This window comes from Capsicum annuum, chromosome 11 (genome assembly GCF_002878395.1).
Source record: "Capsicum annuum cultivar UCD-10X-F1 chromosome 11, UCD10Xv1.1, whole genome shotgun sequence".
Classification (NCBI taxonomy): Eukaryota; Viridiplantae; Streptophyta; class Magnoliopsida; order Solanales; family Solanaceae; genus Capsicum; species Capsicum annuum.
Genome location: NC_061121.1, coordinates 63,265,165 through 63,287,566, shown reverse-complemented (window position 1 = coordinate 63,287,566; position 22,402 = coordinate 63,265,165).

Sequence of the window (22,402 nt, the reverse complement as noted above, 5' to 3'; positions counted from 1 at the left end):
ATACAAAAGACAAATTGAAAGAAATAAATAAAGTAGAGTAGAGTGAACACATATGGAGGGACCTATTTATAGAGGATTGAATCTGAACGTGGTTGGAAAAAAGTCATGATTGTTCACCTTCTTCATTAAATCTAACTAGTGACGTTTTTATTATTGTGAAAGTCATAATTAAATCCAACTAATGAATTTCTTATTATTGTGAAAAGTCATGTCTTTTAAGCTTTTCAATAATATGACTTTTTTTGTTGAATTGTTGCAACTCTTGCATCTATCTTTTTCAATATATGGTCCATCTATCATAATAGATTAACTATCTATTGCAATATATGATCCATCTATTGCAATATATGGTCCATCTATCATAATAGATTAACCATCTGTTGCAACGTATAGCATATCCGTTGCAATAAATGCTCAATCCCTACCTCCAACCATCGACATATTAAAAATGAGTAATAGACAGAATGAAAAATAAATAATAATTAAAAAGCCAAAGTCAACCAAACATACATATATTTTTGAATCTATTATATACAAATTTACAATAAAAAATAAAACATACATTAGGTTCCTCCCATAGATAGATTCTATATAATAAAACAAAATACATACGCTAAAAGAAAAAACCATAACCTAATTATCATTATTATTATTATTATTATTATTATCAACCGGACTATTGTTATCTAGCAGCATCAGAGCCCTCCTTAACCTTGCTATCATGGCGCCCAACTCCCACCGGAGTTCATGAATCTTCCTTTCAAGTTCCCACAAGGATCACGCAGAATTACCTTATACAAATCCATATCAGCCATATCTAGAAGTGGAGTAGACTGACGGAATAAGAAGGACCTATTTATAGAGGATTGAATTTAAATGAGTAAGTCAAAAAGCCACTATTGTTCAACTCTTTTTTAATAATTACATTCCTTGATTAAATAAAACTAGGGAATTTTTTATTATTTAAATTAAAAATTGGATTTAAATAAAATATTTTATCTTTATTTTATTTTGGAAAGAAAATTGCTTTAAAATAAATCTAATAGATGGGTAATCTGTTGCAAAATATATTCTATTTGTTTGATAATTTACAACATATTGGCAATATATTGTAACAGGTGTATATAAATCTATTTGATTATTTTCAACAAATAAGTCATCTGTTGTAATATATTAATCATTTGTTGTAAAAAACGTATATAACTGTGTGATGATTTTAACAGATGTGACATGTACTACAACAGGTTAGTCATCTGTTTATTCAAATTAAGCCACAGATGGGCTAGGAAGAATAAGGTGCATACAGATGGATGGATCCACTTTTATGTGTGGGAGTTATGTATTACTAATAAGGTTATCATGACAACACATATATAGTACAATGAACTTCTGAATGCAGTTTTTAATCGTTTAGGCATTAATCATTCAAACAAGATCCTGCATTGTATAGTTAAGCTTTATAGGTTCAAATTCATAAGACCATGAAGATAGTGGCGATGCCCTATTATGATTTAATGGCGATTGTTGCTCTAGTTTATGCATGTCAAGTTTTAAGAAGGGATCAAATTTGGTGTCATTACAGAGGTTCAATAGTAATTGGACTAACTTTAAGGGTGCACTGGACTTTGAGAAGGCTTTCAAAGCCTCCCACTACAACAAACAAGAACAAAAAAGCAATAGAAATTCCCTTGGCCCAAATTTATATTGATAGGTTGTTCGAGAAGATGATTATACACCAAAAGGAGTCATAGGATAATACCTGTGAGGAAAAGGGGAGTTGATAAAAGACTATATCATCAGAGACCCAATTAAAGAGGAAACATAAGTTAGCAAGTAACTTCTAGCTAATATATCCCAAAATTGACTTAAAACATGAGAAATCTGAATTAAGTGCAAATATGAAAGTGCATCCAAAAATGAAAATTTGTCAGTCATCTTTCTCAAAGGAAATTACAGTAGCTGGACACTTTGCTAGGGAACTACGACTAGTTAGATTGGTCGGACTAATTACCTACAGAGAAAATAACAGAACACCAATAAAGCATCTCTGTGGGCACAAAGGGCTGAAATGATGTACACTGAAGAATGAAAACTTATGCCAAGAACTTTTGAAGTTAAAATAAGAAATTAAGCCAAGATAGTAATTTGTAAATTTTAAATTGCATGCCATACCATCTATTTGTGGTTTCGATCAGGTCAATAACAGTGGAAACAATAAGGTATGAAGTTTGGTAGAAATCCCAAGCCTTTTTTTTACTATGACTAACGTGACCAAAACCAAAAATAGAAGGGCTAGGATGCAAGTGTAACTTCTAAAATGGATAGATTGGCTTGATTTCTTATTTCAACTTCAGAAGTCCTTGGTGCAAGTTTTATTCTTTACTGTACACCATTTCAAACCTTGGTGCTCGCAAAGCTGCTTCTTTGGCGTTCTGTTATTTTCTTTGGGGGTTATTATTCTGACCATGCTAACTACTCGCAGTTAGCTAGCAAAGTGCTAGCCTGCACTATTTTTCTTTAAGAGAGACGACTGTCAGATTTTCATTTTTTGATAAACTTTCATATTTGCATTTAGTTCAGATTTCTTATGTTTTAAGTTAATTTCATCAGCCAGATTTGCTACAGATTCCTTGGTACCCTATGTTTCTTCTTTAATAAGGTCTAAGGTGATATAATCTTCTTAAATTCTCTTTTCCATCATAGGTATTCTCCTACTGGACCTTCTATTGTATAATCATCAACCCGAGTAACCAAACCATATAAATTTGTGGTAGGAAAATAACTATATTTATTTTTGTTCTTGGTTGCAGCAGTGTGATGCTTTGGAGGCCTTTTAAAAGTCCATTGAACCCTAAAAATCAATCCAATCATAATTAAATCTTTCAAAAATGCCATAAAAACTTAATCCGTTCACCAAACTTGGCACATAGACAATTGCAAAACCATCATTAAACTGCAATAGGATATTAATACTACATACAAGGTCCCTCAGCCTTATAAGTTCAGAACTTTCAACCTGATAATGAAATTGTAGATATCTTATTTGAATGATCAATGCCTTATCGGTAAAAAAACAATATTTAAAAATCAGTGTACTCTATGTGTATTTTCATAATAACATGATTAGTAATATATACCTCCCACATATGAAGTGGTTCCATCTGCAAGCAATTTATTCCTTTGAACACATCTATAATCTAGCCTTTATGTTGGTCGGACAAAAGTTGGTCGACTTTTACTTCCTTATATCTACAAATAAGAAAAAGATATTTAATTTCAAATAAGAGAAGAACAAAAAAATATTACAATTGAAGTTTGCATAATTTAAAAAAAGGGTAACACAAAATTGAATAAATACAACACATTTCAACAAGCGTTCCAATGGATGATCCATCTGTTGCAACAGATTCCCCATTATGTTCAACAGATGAACAATCTTTTATAATAGGCTACTTATCTATTAGAACAGATGGCCGATATGTTGCAACATATGGGTCATCTATTCGAATAAATCAAACCAGCTTTTCTAGAGGTTTTATTTGTTCCAACAACTAATTTGTTCTTTGCAATAGATGGGTCATCTCTTAAAAGAGCTGTTAGATTTATTCCAACATCTAATTCATCAATTGCAATAGTTGGAGAATTTGTTGCAACACCACTAACACCAATAACAACATCAACAACAAATAAAAAATAGCATCTATTACAACACTAACTCCATAGGTTCCAATAGCACCAACCCCACCAACAACATCAATAATAGGATCAAAAACAAAGAAAAAAACAAAAGAGATATAAAAAAACAATGATACTGCCAACAAGGCTTTTTAAGTTCTCTCAACAGATAATTTTTTTGCATATTTTAATAAAAGAAACAATTCATTCATTCAAGACATAAAAGTCATTTTTCCTTCAATTTTCTCAATAAATATGATATGGGTAATGAGAAAATAAATAAAAAAACCAGATGTAAATAATTAATCTAAGTAATATGCAAAGAAGAAGACTAGAAGAAAAAAGCAATAGTGAACCATACATGCAGTGTCAAAAAAAGGGATCAAAGCATCAATTTAAATTGAGAAAAGCTATATATAGGCTGAGATCCAAAATGATCCTCGTGCGAAAGAGTAGAGAAAAATGCTAAAATAGAGAAAAAAGGGAGATGGTTGTGATTATCCTAAAGAGGAGAGAAATAAAAAAAGAGAGATGAATTAATTTATGACTGAAGGAGAGATAATTCTAGAGATGGGTTTAAATATTCATTAATAACTTTGAGGGGCACGAGGGATGGGTGACATTGAAAAGAAAAGATATGAAAACTCAAGAAGGAAATTTTTGAGTTATCCAAGAAATATTTTTTATCGCCTTAGTATTTTATCTTTTTTATTTAGGATAGAATTTTTTTTGAAAATTAAAAAATAACTTAAAATAGATAAGTCATCAATCATCTGTTGCAACAGATGTAAATATCTAATAGAAAATTTCCAATAGCTCAGTCATCTATCACAATAGATGAAAAAATCTATTTGATAATTTACAATAGATAAGTAATCTGTTGCAACATATATCTTTATCTATTTGAAAATTCCCAACAGATAAGTCATTTCTTGTAATGGGTTTTTTATCTGTTTGATATTTTGCAACAAATATGTCATCTTTGCAACAAGTTGAATTTCTGTTTTAATACAGTTTCAATTAAGTTCATAGGTTTAACTTCATACCTAAATTGATTTTTTAGCTAGGGATGAGTTCATATGATCAACTATAATTTCAATTGAGTCATTACAATTGCATGATGTTGGTATTGCATTCCTCCTGACCTGAGTCGTCAATCGATCAATATTAGTTGAAATGATTCATATCAAGCAATTGTTTGAAATACCTAAATTTATTTTGCAAGAAATAGGGATGAGTTCACTGGGTCAACTACAATTTCAATTGATTTGTTGCAATTGTATAAGTTTAGTATTGCGTTCCTTCTGACCTGAGTTGTCAATCGATCAATCTTAGTTGAAACAATTCATATCAAGCCATTGTTTATGGTAATATTAAATTCATCAGTTTTCTAATTGAACTTAATATAATTTATTTTTATGAATGGTTAAAATTTGTCTTTTTTAAAAAATTAATTAAGATCAATTCAGACCAAAATAATATTTTCAAAATCTGTCATTCTTTTCCAAAATACAAATCCACCCATACAAATCATCTATTTGCAAAAAAAAATTTCATTATTTAATATCCTGAGTTCTCACTCTTTTTATTCTCTCTAAATAATACAAATAACAACTCAACATATTGCTCAACTCTTCACAACATATCAATTTTCTTCCCATTTCACACCCCGTAGTTGTTATTTTCAACTTCATTCTTGCTTGTATCAACTGTTTTCTCTGTCTTCATAAGTAACAGAGTTCTATAAGTGTTCTATGTTTTTTATTTATTATAAAAATTAGGGATTTTTAGTTAATGATAAAATGAATAATTTTAGTTGTATTATCTTTGAGAAAGGGTTACCAATTTAGAGTTTTGATACTATAAACATAGGAAGAACCCGAGAAAACCCTAGTTTTTATTGCAGTGTTTTATTGACTATTGCAGTATTGTTGGATGATATTGGTGATGGTGTTGGTTGTTTTTTTGGTGTTATTGGTGGTTTTATTAATAGTATTGGAGGTGTTGGTAGTCTTGTTAGTGGTGTTAGTGGTCTTGGTGTAGATGTTGGTGGTGTTGGTATTAGGGTTCGTGGTGGTGGTCTTGGTTGTTATGTTTGCGGTCTTGGTGTTGGTATTGGTGACATTAGTGGTGGTGTTGGTATTGGTAGTGTTGGTGCTGTTTGTGGTTGTGTTGGAGGTATTGGTGTTGGTGGTTTTGGTGGTAGTGGTTTTATTGGTAGTATTGGTGTCGGTATTGGTGGTATTGGTGTGGTGTTGGTGGTCTTGCTGGTAGTATGGTGTTGGTAGTCTTGGTGGTGATGGTGGTGCTCTTGATGGTTGTGTTGGTGGTCTTGGTATTGGTGGTCTTGGTGTTGGTGGTGTTGATTGCGGTGGTGGTTTTGGTGTTGGTGGCATTGGTGTTAGTGGTCCATCTGTTGCAATAGGTATAAGATCTATTAGGAAATATTATCATAGATCTTCAAACAAATTTCCCATCCGTCGCAACAAATGTTTCAGCTGTTGACATAAGTCAAACCAGTAGCAAGAGTGTTTTGATCTCATCCATTAGGTTGTTTATCTGTTGCAACAGGTTATTCATCTGTCATAATATATGATTCATCTGTTCCAACTAATGGGTTATCAGTTGGAATATTTTTTTGTAATGTGGCTTATAAAAAATTATTGAAATTTGTCTTTTATTTTTCAAAAAATTATGCAGATATCAATTGTAATGTGTTTTTTTGTTTTTCAATTATTTGTATTTACAAGATGTCTCCCAAAAGAAAAGAAACTGAAAGTGGATCAACTTCTGACCACCTAACAAAAAAGGCTAGAGTACAGATAGTGTCGAAGGAACTTCCTGAACAATCTCAGTCAAGAAAAAGTGAAGCTGAGAAAAGTTCTTAAAACTATATTTAGAGAGAGAGGTGAAGTGTATGTAGAGGTTGGTGAGGAAAATTAAAGTGGAGAGAAAGAAAAAGAAGATAAACAAGAAGAGGAGAAAGCAGAAAGTGAGAAAGAAGATGATGATCAACATGATGATAATGCATCATCAATGGGGTATGAATTAAGATCAAATCCAGTATGATCCGGTCAAACTATTAGTATTGACAGTTTTTAAGTTGAGATGCCGAGAGATAACCCTGCAGAATAAACTGGTGATTTTATAGTTGTATATCAGTTGGGGAAACCCTTTGATGAATTTTGGGATACTATAATGAATGAAAAACTAGAGGAATTTTTCAAGAAGAGCTTCTTTGGAAACTTTCTTGAGCTGCCTGAGGACAACAATGCCCATTTCCAAATGAACATGGTATATGATCTTCTCAAGCGTAGGATCAAGTACGTGGGGGATGATAAAAATTTAAAGGAGAGGGCCAAAAATATGGATGAAAGCTGGATTAACTACCATGGCATGCCGATTTGTTTTGGCATGAAAATTTTCCCATAGTGATAGGCTTGAGATGCAATTGTCCAAAAGAACCTCTCTTCAAGGAACCACCCTAAAAAAAGTCCAAGGCAAGCAGGACAGCCAAACCACCACTATCAAATAAAGACAAGGCATTGTGCAAGCGACCACCCACCAAAACCAACAAACATAAGAAAAAAAAAGGGTTGTTGGACATTGCTGGACTTGGATAAAGAGACCCAATAATGTTACAAGATTTAAAGGATAAATCCATACAAAATAAGTACAAGGAGCAGTTGTTGTTGATTTGGTTTTCCCATTCCATTATTTTGGCAAGAGACGTCAACAAAGTCATAAAAGATGATTTGTTGGAGCTTGCTGAGGATATTCAGAATTCAACAATTATCCCTGGGGATATGACAACTACAAGTTAATTGTCAAATATTTATTGACAAATTTATTCCCAAGGACGATAACCTTGTACGGCTTTCCTTAGGCTTTCATGGTAAATTTAATCACTATTTGTATACTCTTGCATTAGTTTATATTGAATAATTATTATGACTTATTTTGGTTTGCTTGCTTTTTCCATTTTTTAGGCCTGGGAATTTTAAGTTATGCTTCCCCTCCAAATGTAGGTCAAGGATTATTTGGATGAGGTTTCTTATCCAAGGATCCTTAGGTGGTTAGCTGCAAAGAGCAATACTAGAATTAAGGAGGTTGATCTCTTTAACCCTCCGGATGATGCAGTAAGCCTTCTTTTGAGTAAAATAATTTGACTCAAAGAAAGATATTGAAATAGATGATTCATATGTTGAAAGAAATTGGTAATCAGTTGTAATTTATCTTAACATATTACCTATTTGATGCAACAGATTGGTAATTAGTTGCGATAGATGAGTCATTCTTTTAATAGATTACCCATATGTTGCTTTGGTTCTCTTAACTTGACTTTTTTGATTACCTATCTATTACAGTTGATGCAACTGATAGGTAATCTGATGAAACAAAAGGTTAATCCATTGCCATATATGAATTATCTATTGCACCATAAAGATCATCTATACGTAAGTTGTCTATTTTAACACACTATCCAACTGACTACAAATTATTATTTGAGTTAAATGTATCTACCATTTCTTTTAGGTTTGCATCCAAGGATCGTGCCTACTAAGCAGAAGTTGGGAATGACTTTTTTTATTACTCTAGGTCTTGTTGATACAATAGTAGACCAAATTGTAGATTTTATAAAGAAATATTGGATGGAGAAAGAAACCATAAGAAGAGCCGTGAGGCAAGGTTATCCTAATGTTGAAGCTCTTCCTGACCAACCTGTTGCAACAGATTTGGGTGCCGCTTCTGGGGGTATTGCTAGTAGAGTTATTGATGTTGGTGGCAGCCATACTATTGTTGTTTCCAGTCATAATAATGAGCAAGTTGATGCTTAAGGAAAAATAAATATATTTGAAATCACCCTTACACTGGTCCCTCTCACCCTTACACTGGTCCCTATAACCTTTACATTGATCCCTAACCCCTCTTCACCCTCATATTCTCATTGTAAATACAACAAGTGCATGAACAGACAGGATAAACTCTTTGAAAAAATAGAGGCTATAGCTAAAGATGTCGAGAAATTGAAATCCAAGAGGGGTGTCATACCATCCAAGAAGGTTATACACCATACACTCCTACAGTGGAGGTTAGGAAGAAGAAAAGAGCAATTAGACATATACTCTCAATTATGAAACCAAAAAAAATTTCAAATCCTTCCTCTCCAAAAGATGTTGAAGTTCAGGGATTATTGAAGAGGGTAGACATATACATAAAACTTGATGCCAAACAGAAGGATGTTCTGCGAAAGCCCATGAATTCCAAGAAACATGCAAAAGAATTCACCATGCATACCTTTTCCCTATAAGACTTCAAGAATATAACAGACATACATCACTAGTACGTGGACAAGGTAAGTTTACTTTTTCTAATCTAGCTTTCTAATCTACTCGATGAAGAAGATGACGGATATGGATCATCTATTGCAACAACTAGGTATTCTGGTGAAACTGGAGCTGGTTATGTTACAACAGATTACCCATCTATTGCTTAAGTTGCATTAGATGGGTAATCTTCTAACAGATTCAGAGAACCCTATGCAACAGATGAACCATCAGTTGTGTCTTTCCACTTTATTTTTATTTTTTAAAATTACTTACCTATTTAAAAATTGTCTTCTTACAACACAATATGTTGATGAAATTCTCTTCCTCATAAGGGATAGGCAATTAGTGTACTCAAAGCTTATGTTGTTGCCGATAGGATAATAGACCTCAACTTCTACAATGATTTCAAGGATAGGTATGCTAACCTCATTAAACTAGCATCAAATCTCGGTGGCTTGGGATTTGATTCATTGGTTTTTGGGTTCGAATGGGATAAAGATATAATTAACAATGTTAGAGGGAAGAGGCATATCCACACGGCAAGTACTAGAACAAAGCAAAGAGGATTTTTTCATTCATGAACATGGAGAAAACATATTTTATAGTTGTTGAGATACTGCTTGAGGAGGGAATGATAAAGCTTTATGACTGCAATTTGACTGTATTCAAGGAGACTGACTTTTTTACCAAGATTCATCCACTGTTGGAGTTTTTTCCCAACTTTTTGAGGTAGAGTTAATTGATAAATTATTTGCCAAAAAAAGTGTTGAAGAAAACATGGGATTTTGAAGGTTGAAACAAGGACAATGACCTTCCAAAAAATGAAACCGGTGTGGCATGCGGGTCGAACATTCTTGCACACATTGAATATTCGCTGATTGGCATAGAAATGTCCAACCCAATGACCTTTCTATGCAACAACACTATGGCAAAGATACGAGAGGCCTGGGCTTATGGGGTATAACTAAATGTTTGGAGCATGTGTATAAAAAAGATGTTGTAGAAACAAAAACACCATACCATTTTATTTCATGACATTATTTAATATTTGATGAAAATTGAATTTCTTATAATGCAACAGATTGTTTATCAATTGTAACAAATAATTTATCTATTCTGACTGATAGTTTATCTGTTGCAATAGATTGGTTATTTGCTGCATATACAGATGTTTATATCTAAGTCTATCTATTGCAATAGATAGGTCATCAATTGGAATAAATCAAAATAGTAGGAAGACCTGTTTAATAATTTCCAACAGATGACCTACATGTTGTGACATATGTCTAAATTTGTTTGATAATTTCCAATAAACATGTCTTCTATTGCAACAGATATGTTATCTGTTGCAATGTTCGAATCTAGTATTCCCTTTCAATTAATAATTTCGAATTCAAGTGTAATATAGACAAAATAAAATAAATCAAAGCCATCAAAAATTACATGAAATAAATCAGCAAATAAATGAAATGTAAAATTTTTTTATGTGTGCAGATGATCTACTCAACCAGTAAATCAACAATTTAAGTTTTGGTGCAAACAATTGTGAAGGGGTGGTTATTACTTTGACGGTAAATATCTAATTAGTATGGACAAGTTGTTCTTCATCTGGTGCTATGAAAATCAACTTTGGTTTTCGTAAATTTTTAATGTCGCTTGCGTACGGTTTCTTAGCTTTTGCTTCTCCATATTTTCATAACAGAGTAGCATATATTTTACATAGTAATCCAGCATCAAGGCCATCATTTGGTGATTGTAATCCTTCACTCAAATACTCGACAAAAATGACAATAAAAAGACTGCAATTCCTGCGTTTGTAAAAATCTGATAATATATATTGTAATACCCCGCAATTTTTCCTAGCTTAAATTCATCCCTAGAGTATTAAGAGATAGCTTCCAAAACAAATACTATTTATTTGGTGTGGAATTCCTTAGATTTGGACTTTCCATTGGGTAGGAAATTGAATTAACTTTCCATTGATATAAGATTCACCTAAATCCAATAACCGGGTAAGGAGTTATGGCTATTTTAATTTCCTATCACAAAACACCATCGTTTGGACCCTTAGCGCATCACAGACCAGTGTAAATTTTCAATTTTCCCATTCCAGTGGCCCACGTGATATTAGCGCATCTCAGAGAGGGTCAATTTCTTATTTTTCAATTTTCAGAGGTTCAACGCGATAATGGCACATCGCGCCATGTGTCAAAATGGAATTCCAAAGGGGCACCACAATGTCTCCACGTCGCAGAGTCTGCCCAGTTTTTATTCGTCAATTTTTAGTGAGCCCCGCGATAGTGGAGCGTCCCAGTGGCCACCCAGATCAGGAAAATTTTAAGTTTTCTAGTTTCGTTACAAAGTTTAAAGGGGTATTTTGGTAAATCCCCAACCCCAATCCATCAAAAAACAAAAGATTAATCATATTTGAGAGCACTTTATGCTTTATTCATCATTCTTTCTTAAACAAAACCCTAAGGCTCAAACTTTCTCCCCAAAAAGCCCAAAATTTCCTCCATCAATTCTCCAAGATAATACAAGATTGAGAATTTCCAATTCAAGAACTCTAAGAATTCATCTCCAAAACATCAATAGATATCCAAGATTCATGTTCTAGCATCTAGATCATCAAATTAAGGTATGTGGGGTTTGAACAAGGATAATTCTTTCATCAGTACGAACCTTTTGGTCCAAAGAGCCATTTATATCAAGGTAAGTAGGCAATATTTTGGCTAGATTTTGTATCTCAAGCGACGACCTAGAACATCTCCTTCCCAACATCGATTCGTAAACCTGAACATGCCTTTCTTTTAGAATTACGACAACTAATACCCAATGGAATTCATCACCACAATTTATTAGGATGTATACTTCATCGACAAAATGCCAAGGTAAATCAGCTAGAATGCTAAAACCTTTAATGATGTTGATTAAGCATTGCTCATTTTATAAACTTTCGGCTATTGTAGACAATACTTATAGTAGGCATTATTGATGTAAACTTTGAACAAAAATTGCCTGTCATATATCTATATTATTCTTGTATTTTTAACTTGGCTTTCTTTCAGAGGTAGTAACAAATGGCATCGATGTGCTACATATATTATTAAACATTTCAGATTATTTAATAAAAAAATTAATATACAAATACAATTAAATAAAGTATTAATAGGAAGATGTATGGAATTTAAACCTTATCATTCCAGTAAGTTTGGGGCTATGACATTAAATAAAATAATTTTTGGTTCTGGGATGTGCAACAATAAAGTCGAACATATCAAAACCAAGACCCGATTCGTTGACTTTGTAGTATTCGTCATTTTATTTTCTGCATAATTTATGTGTTAATGTCATATTCTTACAATAAAAATTGTATAAATTAATATCTTTAAAACTAATTTAAGTACTTGTTGGCATTAAGCTTTAACAGCCTATTGACAATCCATTCTGAATAGTCATCGATTAACTTTTTTAGTTTTTTTGGAGCCTCATTCAAGATGTTGAACTCTTCAAATGGGTAATTCTTCCTTTCTTTCAAATTGACATACTTTAATTTTTCTTCGTCTTTGAAAGCAGTTGATGGATTATCAACTGTAATATTATGTTGTTCAACTGTACCTTCTACTGTGACAGCCACTTGGAAAGCCAGAAGTGTCAATGCTAATCACAGATATACAAAAAAAAATTAAAAGTATAACCCATCTGTTTTACCAAATCAAATAGGTCTTCCTCCTAGTTTAAATTGTACCAATAGATTACTTATCTATTGAAATAGATGGATCATCTGTTGCAAAAAAATTAAAATAGGAGGAAGACCTGTATGATAATTTCTAATAGATGACCCATTTTTTACAACATATGACTCATCTGTTTGGAAAGACTAAAATAGTAGGAAGTCTTGATTTAATTTGAACCAACAGATGACCCATTTGTTGCAACAGATAGGTCAACTGTTGGTACAAATTAAAATAGTAGGAAGGCCAATTTGATTTTCTAAAACACATGAAAGATATGTTGCAAAAAATAATGCGTCTGATGCAACAAGTTAGTCAACTAGTCCAACAGATACATATATCTGTTTGATAATTTTTAGCTGATGTGTCATCTGTTGCAATTGATATGTAGTCTATTTATTTGTTGGAAAAAATGATATATATTCATCTTCTTTGGCTCATGCTGCTCTCCTATGGCCCTTTTACATTGTTCAAAAGTGCAAGACAAAGACAGAGGAGTTGCAATTTTACTTTGTTCGATGCTTTAAGATAACTTGGAAATTTCTTTCCTCCTCATCTTAGCTGCTTTAATCTCTAATAGAGTGTATGGATATGAAATTCTCTTTGATGGAATGGTACCCCTCATAGATGTCAATTCCTTTATAGAAGCATTTAATGCATTAATAACATTAATCACTCCATCTTGTTTCACCTTGTAGTCATGAAATTTGCATGCAAAACATTAGCTAGGAGGGGAAAAATTTGTAAAACCAGTATGATCATAATCATAATGGTTTTTTATTTTAAAAACTGCAATAGGAGCATCATTAGCCCCAATAGCAGCACCACTACCTCCACCAACAACTCCATCACCACTAACACCATAAGCAACAACAAGCCTACCCTCTAAATATTATTTTTCTAGTGATGGATGTTGCTCCAAACAATTCCTTTTTTATTATATCAATGACCTTAGGGTCCAATAAAGTTTACACAGACCGTAAAGTAAGAAAAAATGGCATCTTCAACTCTCGATTAGTCGGAAAAAGCCACGGATGCACAATCTAATACAAATCAGTACATATATTAGAATGATGATTAAATCATTTAAATAAATCATTAATTAAAATAAAATCTTAATTAGAATTAAACTTACTACTTTCTTTTGGGGGGAGGGGTTGAACAGATCAAGAAATTTTGTATTTTTATCAGATCCGAAAACAATCTAAGAAATCTTGGGCATGAAACTTCTTCTTGGTAGTCCACATATTGTCTCAAATAAGGAATGACTTTAAATCCCCAAACCTATAAAATTACACCAATAAATCAAAAACATTATTCAATAAAAAATAAATAAATCATAGTAAAGAAAATATTTATCATGAAAGCTCACGGAAAGCCATATAAGTTGACTATCTTTGGCATTAATGGAGTTAACAAATATTTGACAGTTTTTTTGAACCTTTCATAACCCCAAGGATACTTGTTAAATGCCTCAAGATCCTCAAATAGCTTTATTAAATCAAGTAGTATATTGTTGTTAACGTCTCTCGCCCAAAGAATATTAGGTACAAACCAAACTAAGAACAACGGTTGCTTGTGCTTCATTAAAAGTCTTTTATCATTCAATGCTTCTATTATATTTTTGTTTTTGAAGCTTGGACAACCAAGGGAAACCAAGACATAACCATTACTTGACTTACTTTTGCCTTTTCTTAGGTATGTGAGGTCCTTTTTTGAGGTTGGAACTGGTATTACTTCAGAAGGAGAATAAGGATAACATTGTAATCCAGTAACTATGGAACACTCCTTCCAACCAAAACAAAGAGGCATGCCATAGTAATTTATCCACATATCATCCATCTTATCTTTATTTTCATACATAAACCTACTCTTGAGGAAATCATATACCATTTTCATTTGGAAATAAGCATTGTTTTCCTTTGGCAAATTAAGCTATTGCCCAAAGAAGCTATCCCTAAAATAAGAATCCAATTTTTAGTCTTGAAGTATTTTTCTAAAGGAATCAAAAGATTTTCTCATGGTTGAATTAACTACGAAATCACCAAATAAATCTGTGGAACCATCTCACTACATTCTCACAAGATAAATATCAATGCTGAAGGTTTTGACAACTCTTCTGTGGGAGGGTTATTAGCATTTGGATCATCTCTTTTGAAATAATCCTCATCCCCTTTTTCATTATTTTATGCTTCTAATTGAGATAACGCTTGTAAAGCAAGCTTATAGAGTAGTGGATGAAGCCTAGCAGCTTCACTTGTTCCTTTACTTGAAATTGATTCCATTTCATTTCTTTTAGGAGCCTATTATTTAAAAATAACAGGAAAATAAAAAAAATTATAATTACTTAAACCATCATTAAAAAAGAAATAACAGTAAATCTAACATGTACAACATAGTAAAATAGTAATTCCAACAAATCACACACATGTTGCAACAAGTGTGTTATCTGTTGCAACATATAAATAACCTATTGCAACAGATAATTTATTGTAAATAGTAAAAATAGTTTCTATACTATTTATATTTGTTTCAACAGATCACTCATCTGTTCAAATAGATGACTGGTCTATGCAACAAGTCAACTGTCAAAATTGTTTATATTTCTTCCAACAGAATCGTCATTTGTCGAAAAAGATGAATTATCTGGTGGAACAAATCAAAGTCTTGGACATGTACTATTAGAATAGTTGGTAGGATTTCATCCAACAAATTGTTCATCTGTTGTATCAGATGATTCATCGATTGCATATGATGATACAACTGTTGCATTAGATGGTTGATCTTTTGCATCATATGGTTCAGTTGTTGCTGAAAAAAAACAATAGCTATATTTTGATCAATAGAACACAACTAATATCACCATTTAATATCAAATGCACCATTTTTATCTAGAACAACAACAAATCAACCCAGAAACACCAACACAACATAAACACCAAGAACATCAATAGTGACCAAAACATAAAAAATGTTGTTTTATTTGTACAAATACAAAAAACAAAAATCAAACTTCAAAAAATTCCGCAGACACCAACAAATCGAATCAACAGTTTGAAAACAAGAACTAAAATAGAACTAAAATAACAATAAAAAATCACATTTCACTCCAAAAAGAGAAAAGAAGAAATATCAGAAATTAGGTTTTTCTTCAGTCCCCATTTGAAATTTTAGCAGCAAATATTAAAATTGTAAACATGTACGAGAAGAGAAGTTGGCTCAAGTTCCCTTTTTTTAATAACTAAAAAACCCTAATAATTTACCTGCGAAATAAGAAAAGGGACAATGAAGAACTCGGAGTTATTATTGCCGAAGAGAAATATTTCCACGTCGATTGACGGTTGAAAGTCAAAAGGAAATTTGAATCCCAACTATTTATTGCCGGGAGGTTGAAGTCGCCCCAAGGACTGAAGGGATAAATTTGCAGAACTTTTGGTTGGGAGAAGCATGAGAGACACAGTCGAGATAGAGAGAGTGGTGAGAGGAGAAAGACGATTGATTTGGAGAGAAGAATGGTATGGGTTAATGTTTATTTCTTTGAAAAGATTTGAAAGTTTTAAAAATATTAATCAAGTCCATAATTAACTTAATTAAGTTTCCTAATTATGTTTGACCCTTTAAGTTGTTCAATGTCATCAATCCTTCATTCAAGACTTAAATCACACCTTTCCTTCAATTTTCTCGTGTGACTATATGTATATATTTTTATCTATTCTTATATTTATTCTTGAGTTTTGAGTTCTCTTTTTCAAAACTGAGAGTGAACCAAATTGTGGCTATGCTTTATATATAGGTTATCATAATTATGCAATTTATGCTTTTAGTTTCTTTTTTTATTTGGCTTGATTATTTTTCACATGGTTATTATCACGATCCGAACCGAGGCCCTGACCACGATGGGCATCCCAAACCATGAAGGCTCGAGAGACCCCTTAGCTTGGAATCATAAGCATAACTCATCAATTGTAATAATGCAGAAGTTAACTGGAAACATGGTGGTTTTATTATTTCAACTAGATAATATGGGACACAAGCCTATAATAAAATCCATAGCCATCTATAACCAGTCTACAAAGTTTCTACTAACTAAAAACAATAAAATATCTAAAAATTGGGACAAGGCCCTTGGTCGGACCATGAACTAAAATAAATTGAAATTAACACATGAATAAAGGTCTTCCAAAATAAGGGAGGCTTACCAACTCCAGACATCTAACACGATCTACTGATTAGCGGGGCGGGGCCACGGGACTGGCCTCAGAACCTGAAATATAAGGGGATCAATACTAAATGTACTGGTATGTGAAACAATAAAAAATAGCATACTTTAATACAACATAGGTGAGAGAGTTTCTTAAAACAGTGAATATAAGATAAATGAAAACACATAGGTATACTTTAATGAACATCAAAATAATTGTTGGAAATCATGACTCACTCTTTATTTTACTTCTGATCTAGATGGTACACTCTACATTTCTACAATACCACGGGCTATATGGAATCTGCTTTTCACTTGGCGGCCAAGCTCCCAATTCATGTTTACCGCAAGGATTGGAGTTCATGAAATTGGTAATAACACCACGTGAGCATAACGTAGGAATCTCCCGATGTGAGATGTCCTAATTATCCTTCCATGTAGGATAACATCTCATAAGTTGTGTATCGACAAATTACGATTTCAGGCTATGAGTTATCTAAACTCTAACCTTCTTCAGGTAACCATCCAGCTCTCTTTAAGCCCAATTTTAGTTCTTTAAAAATCATGCTTCATGCTTAAAAATAGTCAGTAATATTTTTTTAGGGTATATCAACATAGGGTATTATCATATCCAGACTTGCAAGTCACTCAATTCTTATCACAACATATTTTTAGCCCTTTCTTATTTAGCACCGCGTTAATTACCAACCAAAACCTTAAACATCATACGAGAGAGAATTTTTTTATAGGTTATCAAATGAGTTTTGACAAATGATTCTCTTTTAAATATTTCAAACATATGGTGGTCATATCATGCTTGCATTTACTTTAAGACTCATACAATCCTTCAAATAGTATAATGAACGATTACAGTAATAAAATCATCCCCTCAACACATCATAAACCATATCAATTCATGAACATTTGTAAGGAAATCATTCCCAAGTTTTTCTTTTAAAATCATGCATTAGAGAAACCCATAACATTTAAGATCAAAGAATATCATGATGAGAGAGGGAGTTTCATTATTCATGCTGTCAATCAAAATTTATAAACCAAAAACACACACATATATATACGTGGTATCAATTCAATTGTATGAAAGGGGTTCAAGACAAACATTTACTTTCATAAAAAAAAACCATGATTTCATCAAAACAATGTCAAAAACCCTCTTTGTAAACAATATTATATATCTTTAGACTTGATAAAAACAACAAAACTTATTCCCATGGGGTTTAGGATAGTCCCACATACCTTAATGATGAAGAAATCATGAAGAAATCGACCCTTTAATCTTGAATGTACTAACCCTAGTCTATTTATCTCCTCTAGTGTTTTTGGAAGATGAGCTAGGGATTTGATAATGTTACAAAGTATTTAGGGACTTTAATTTTATGTAAAGATATTTAGGGACAGTTATGGAACATAAAAAGACTTTGTTGCCTTTGAAATTACTCAAAAATGAAGCCTTACACTGCTAAACCTCGGCTGGGCGATGCCTGCCTCATCACCTAAGGCAAGGCTAGGTGATGAATGTCCCATAGTCTAAGTCAAGGCTGGGTGCCGCATACCCTATCGCACAGCCTGGACAATGTCTTATTCAAACAATCATAACTTTTTACTCCAGACTTGGATTAACGAACTGTTGATAGAGTTGGAAAGAAGACTCAAAGGGATTTAATTTAATATAAAGTAGGCTACATGACTATTTATATCCTAGGAGAAACAGTCATTGGAAGTTGACTCCAGTAAAATCATCAACTAAAAGTCCATTGATAGGAAAATGCTCAACTTAACTTTTGAGCTAGGAGATTCTTATGGTGTATATTCATCTCCAAGGATGTTCCCAAATATTAATCACATTTATATTTTTAACTAGAAATCATTGGATTCAGGTCTACAAACATAGGAAAGATGGTTCAACCTTACCCCGAAAAAGCAGGGTGTTACAGTTATGTACTACCAAAGCTTGTGTCTTTGGGTTTGACTTTTATTATTTTGATGAATTTTATATTATTTATAGTGATGTTCTAAGGCTCGGAAAACTTTGGTTTCCAGATTTGGTTCTTTATTTATGGTTAATGATCTAATGATCAACTATTTGGCCAAACTATATATAGAAAAGGAGAATACTACCTTCACGTAATCGTTTTAATGGTGAATGTGGCATTCTAAAGGTTTTTCCATGTTCATGGTATTTTTAGGTATACTTTAACCATGAATGGATGTAAAGAAATTCGTCAAGATTTTTGAATTTTACGAAACATCTAGATGAGTTTAAGTCAAATTAAATATAAACAAAAGACTGAGAAGGAAAAATATATCAAATTTTAGGACTAAAATGGTTGAAGATGGAGTTTTAAAAGAATGAGATTCCTATTCTCTTTTTTTTTTGGAAATAAAGTTCCGTTATTAATTTATACACCTCTATTTTCATTTGTTTGATCTATTTTGACTTGGAACAAAGTTTATGAAAGTAGAGAAGTTTGGAAAGTTGAAGATAGTTTTGAAAGAATGTCATGTTTACGTATTATGCTAAATTTTTAATTTTTGTGATCTTAAATGTGAAATTTACCAAAATATTTTTTATTCTTGTGGTCTTAAACATGTCGTTGGAAAATATGAGAAGAAAGGTTGACTTGCTAAAAAGGAAAGGGTCATTATTTTTAAATAGAATAAGAAGAAAAATTGGCCAAATAAATTAAAACGAAGGAGTATAGTATAATTGTGAACAAAATTACACAAACTGTAGACTGTTTCAGCATCTCAGACTTGTTACAACACCTTAGGGGAACCTTTAACTGTTGGAAGTTATTTTGTATACTAAACTTGAAATTACTAATAGATATCCATTATTTCATTGCAACGTTAGATAGAAGATTTGCACTTTCTTTCATATAGTCAAATGTGTGGTGCTTAAAGATGTTAAAGACTTCCTCATCTGTTGGTAGATTCAAAAAATTGAAAGAAACAAAGGTAAACTTGAGAAGTAATCTCACTTTTCATTATGTGGATTGTGGACAATTTGAATGGAGAGATCAATGTAGGCTTTAAACAAAGTTCTTATTTATAAGTTAGTTTGAAATTAGTGATTAATTTAATATTTGTTTTAACAATCACTACAACATTTTTGGCTTAAGGGCACACTAAATCTGGACATCACTTGTGAAGTATTGCCTAAAATATTTTTGGGAACGCTTTTAAAAGGTAGCCTTAAGTTTTAGCTTTTAAGCCACAATAATTTTGACAACGCTTGTAAAGCGTGCTCATTAATGCTATAGACTACATTTTATAAGTGTTCCCAAATAATTATATAATTGACAACGCCTTTTGCAAATATGATTAGACTTTTAGAATGTGGTTAGTTTTATTATTTTCAAACAACAATTTATAAGTGTTGTCTTAATAACTTTTTATAAATTACATCAAACTATGGTATTCCCTCCAATATTTTTAATACTAAAATATTATATTCCCTCAAATACCTAATTACCACCCAAAAAATATAAAACATAATTCTTCTTTTCCCTATCTCTCGCCGGAAAATCAAACTATACGACCTTTCTCTGAAATACATCTAGGGTTCATCTAAAATATGGAATTGAAGCATCCATATCACACAAAATCAAAATATGACCTTTCTCTGAAATATTTCATAGCTAGGGTTCATTTGAAATGTGGAATTGAAGCATAAGTATCACACAACATCTATATCTCACAACATAATTCTTCTTTTCCCTTTCTCTCGCAGCAAAATTAACCTAAGACCTTCCTCCTCCGCTGTACCCAAGGCCTCAGCCATCGAGTTTGGAATTGCATTCTTAAGAGGCACGCTAGTTTTTTCTATCTTTAAAATTGAGTTACGATAGTTGTAATAGACGTTGTTTGAGTTTGAAATTGAGTGATCGAAGATAAATTTTTCATCCTTTTCTCTCTTTTTCTTATTTGTCTTCAATTCTTCATAATTTTGATGCTTTGTTTCCATTTTTTCCTTATAATTATTAATTCATAAGTTGAAAAAGGGTACTAAGTGTGGTTTAATTCAATACTGTTACTATAAGAATCTTAGGTACTATTGTCTTGATGTGTTAGTGTGTAGAAGAAGGGAAACAACAATGGAAAAATAAAATTTTTAAAAAAAGGTTCAACTATAGAGTCATTTAGCTTGAAGTGGGTAGGTACAACTGTAGCTTACACTGATGTATTTTCTTACTATGTAATTAGGCATGATTTTGGATATACCACTCGAATTGTTGAGGTCCCCTTTCTAACTTTTTGCTATCAATTGAGTCAAAAATGTAATCTTGAGAATTCCTTTTTTCTTTATTTTGGGGTGACTCTTTGATTCTAAAATGCGTCTCTAGTTGATCGGGACTCAACAAACAACTATTTGCATGTGATTTTATTACTTTGATTATCTACTTAGTTTGTTGAAATGGGATGGTGAACCAAAAATGTGGAAATGCACAAAAGAACTGGTCTTGATTGTTAATTATTATCTTTATGTCTGGAATTGTTCTATACTTGTTTAGTTGGGCTGTTCTTGATCTTGTTGCTTTCTCTCATAATGAATTTTATTTGTAGTTCCTTTTTTCTGATCAAGGGGAATAACCGGAGTTCTTTATAGTCTTATTGGGAATGAAAGAACAAGAATTTACATGTGATTTCATTACTTTGATTATTGATTGAGATAGTTAGGTGAACTAGATAGGTGGAGGAGAAAAAAGAACTAGTATTTTGTCTAAAAATCTAATCTTGAGAATACCTTCCTCTTTGTTTTAATCTAGAGAGTACCCTCCTCTTTATTTTGGGGTATCTCTTTGTTTCTGAAATAGTTCTGTAATTGGTAACTTGGGCTTTTCTTGATCCTATTGCTTTCTGTGATAATGAACTTTTTTTAAGTCCCATTCAGAGGCATAACTGAAGTTCTTTATGATCTTTATTTGTTCTAAGAAACAACCACTTGCATATGATTTCATTACTTTGATTATTGACTAAAATAGGTAGGTTAACTACATAGGTGGAGGTGGTCTTGATTGTTGACTCTTATCTTTGTTTTAGGTGATTCTTTGTTTCTAGAATGGTAGTGTAATTGGTCAGTTGTATGCTTCTCAATATTGTTGCTTTCTCCGATCACAAAATTGAGTTTATTGAGGACCCAAGAAAGAACCATTTTGTATGTGTTTCATTTGTTTGATTATCTACTTAGTTACTGAGGTAGGAAGGTGAACTAGAAAGGTGGTGGAAGAAAAGAACTTGTCTTGATTAGTGAATTTCATTTGACTATTTCCTGGAAGTGTTGGTAAAAACCCAAAATACGTATTTTTCAGGTTTTAACTTCAATGTGTTTATTATAGAAGTTACCAAAATATTGGAAAGGGGAAATGGGGAATGGTACAATTGTTTAACTTGGGTAAGTAATTTCTATACAATTAAAGGCATTGTTAAAGTGCAGAAAC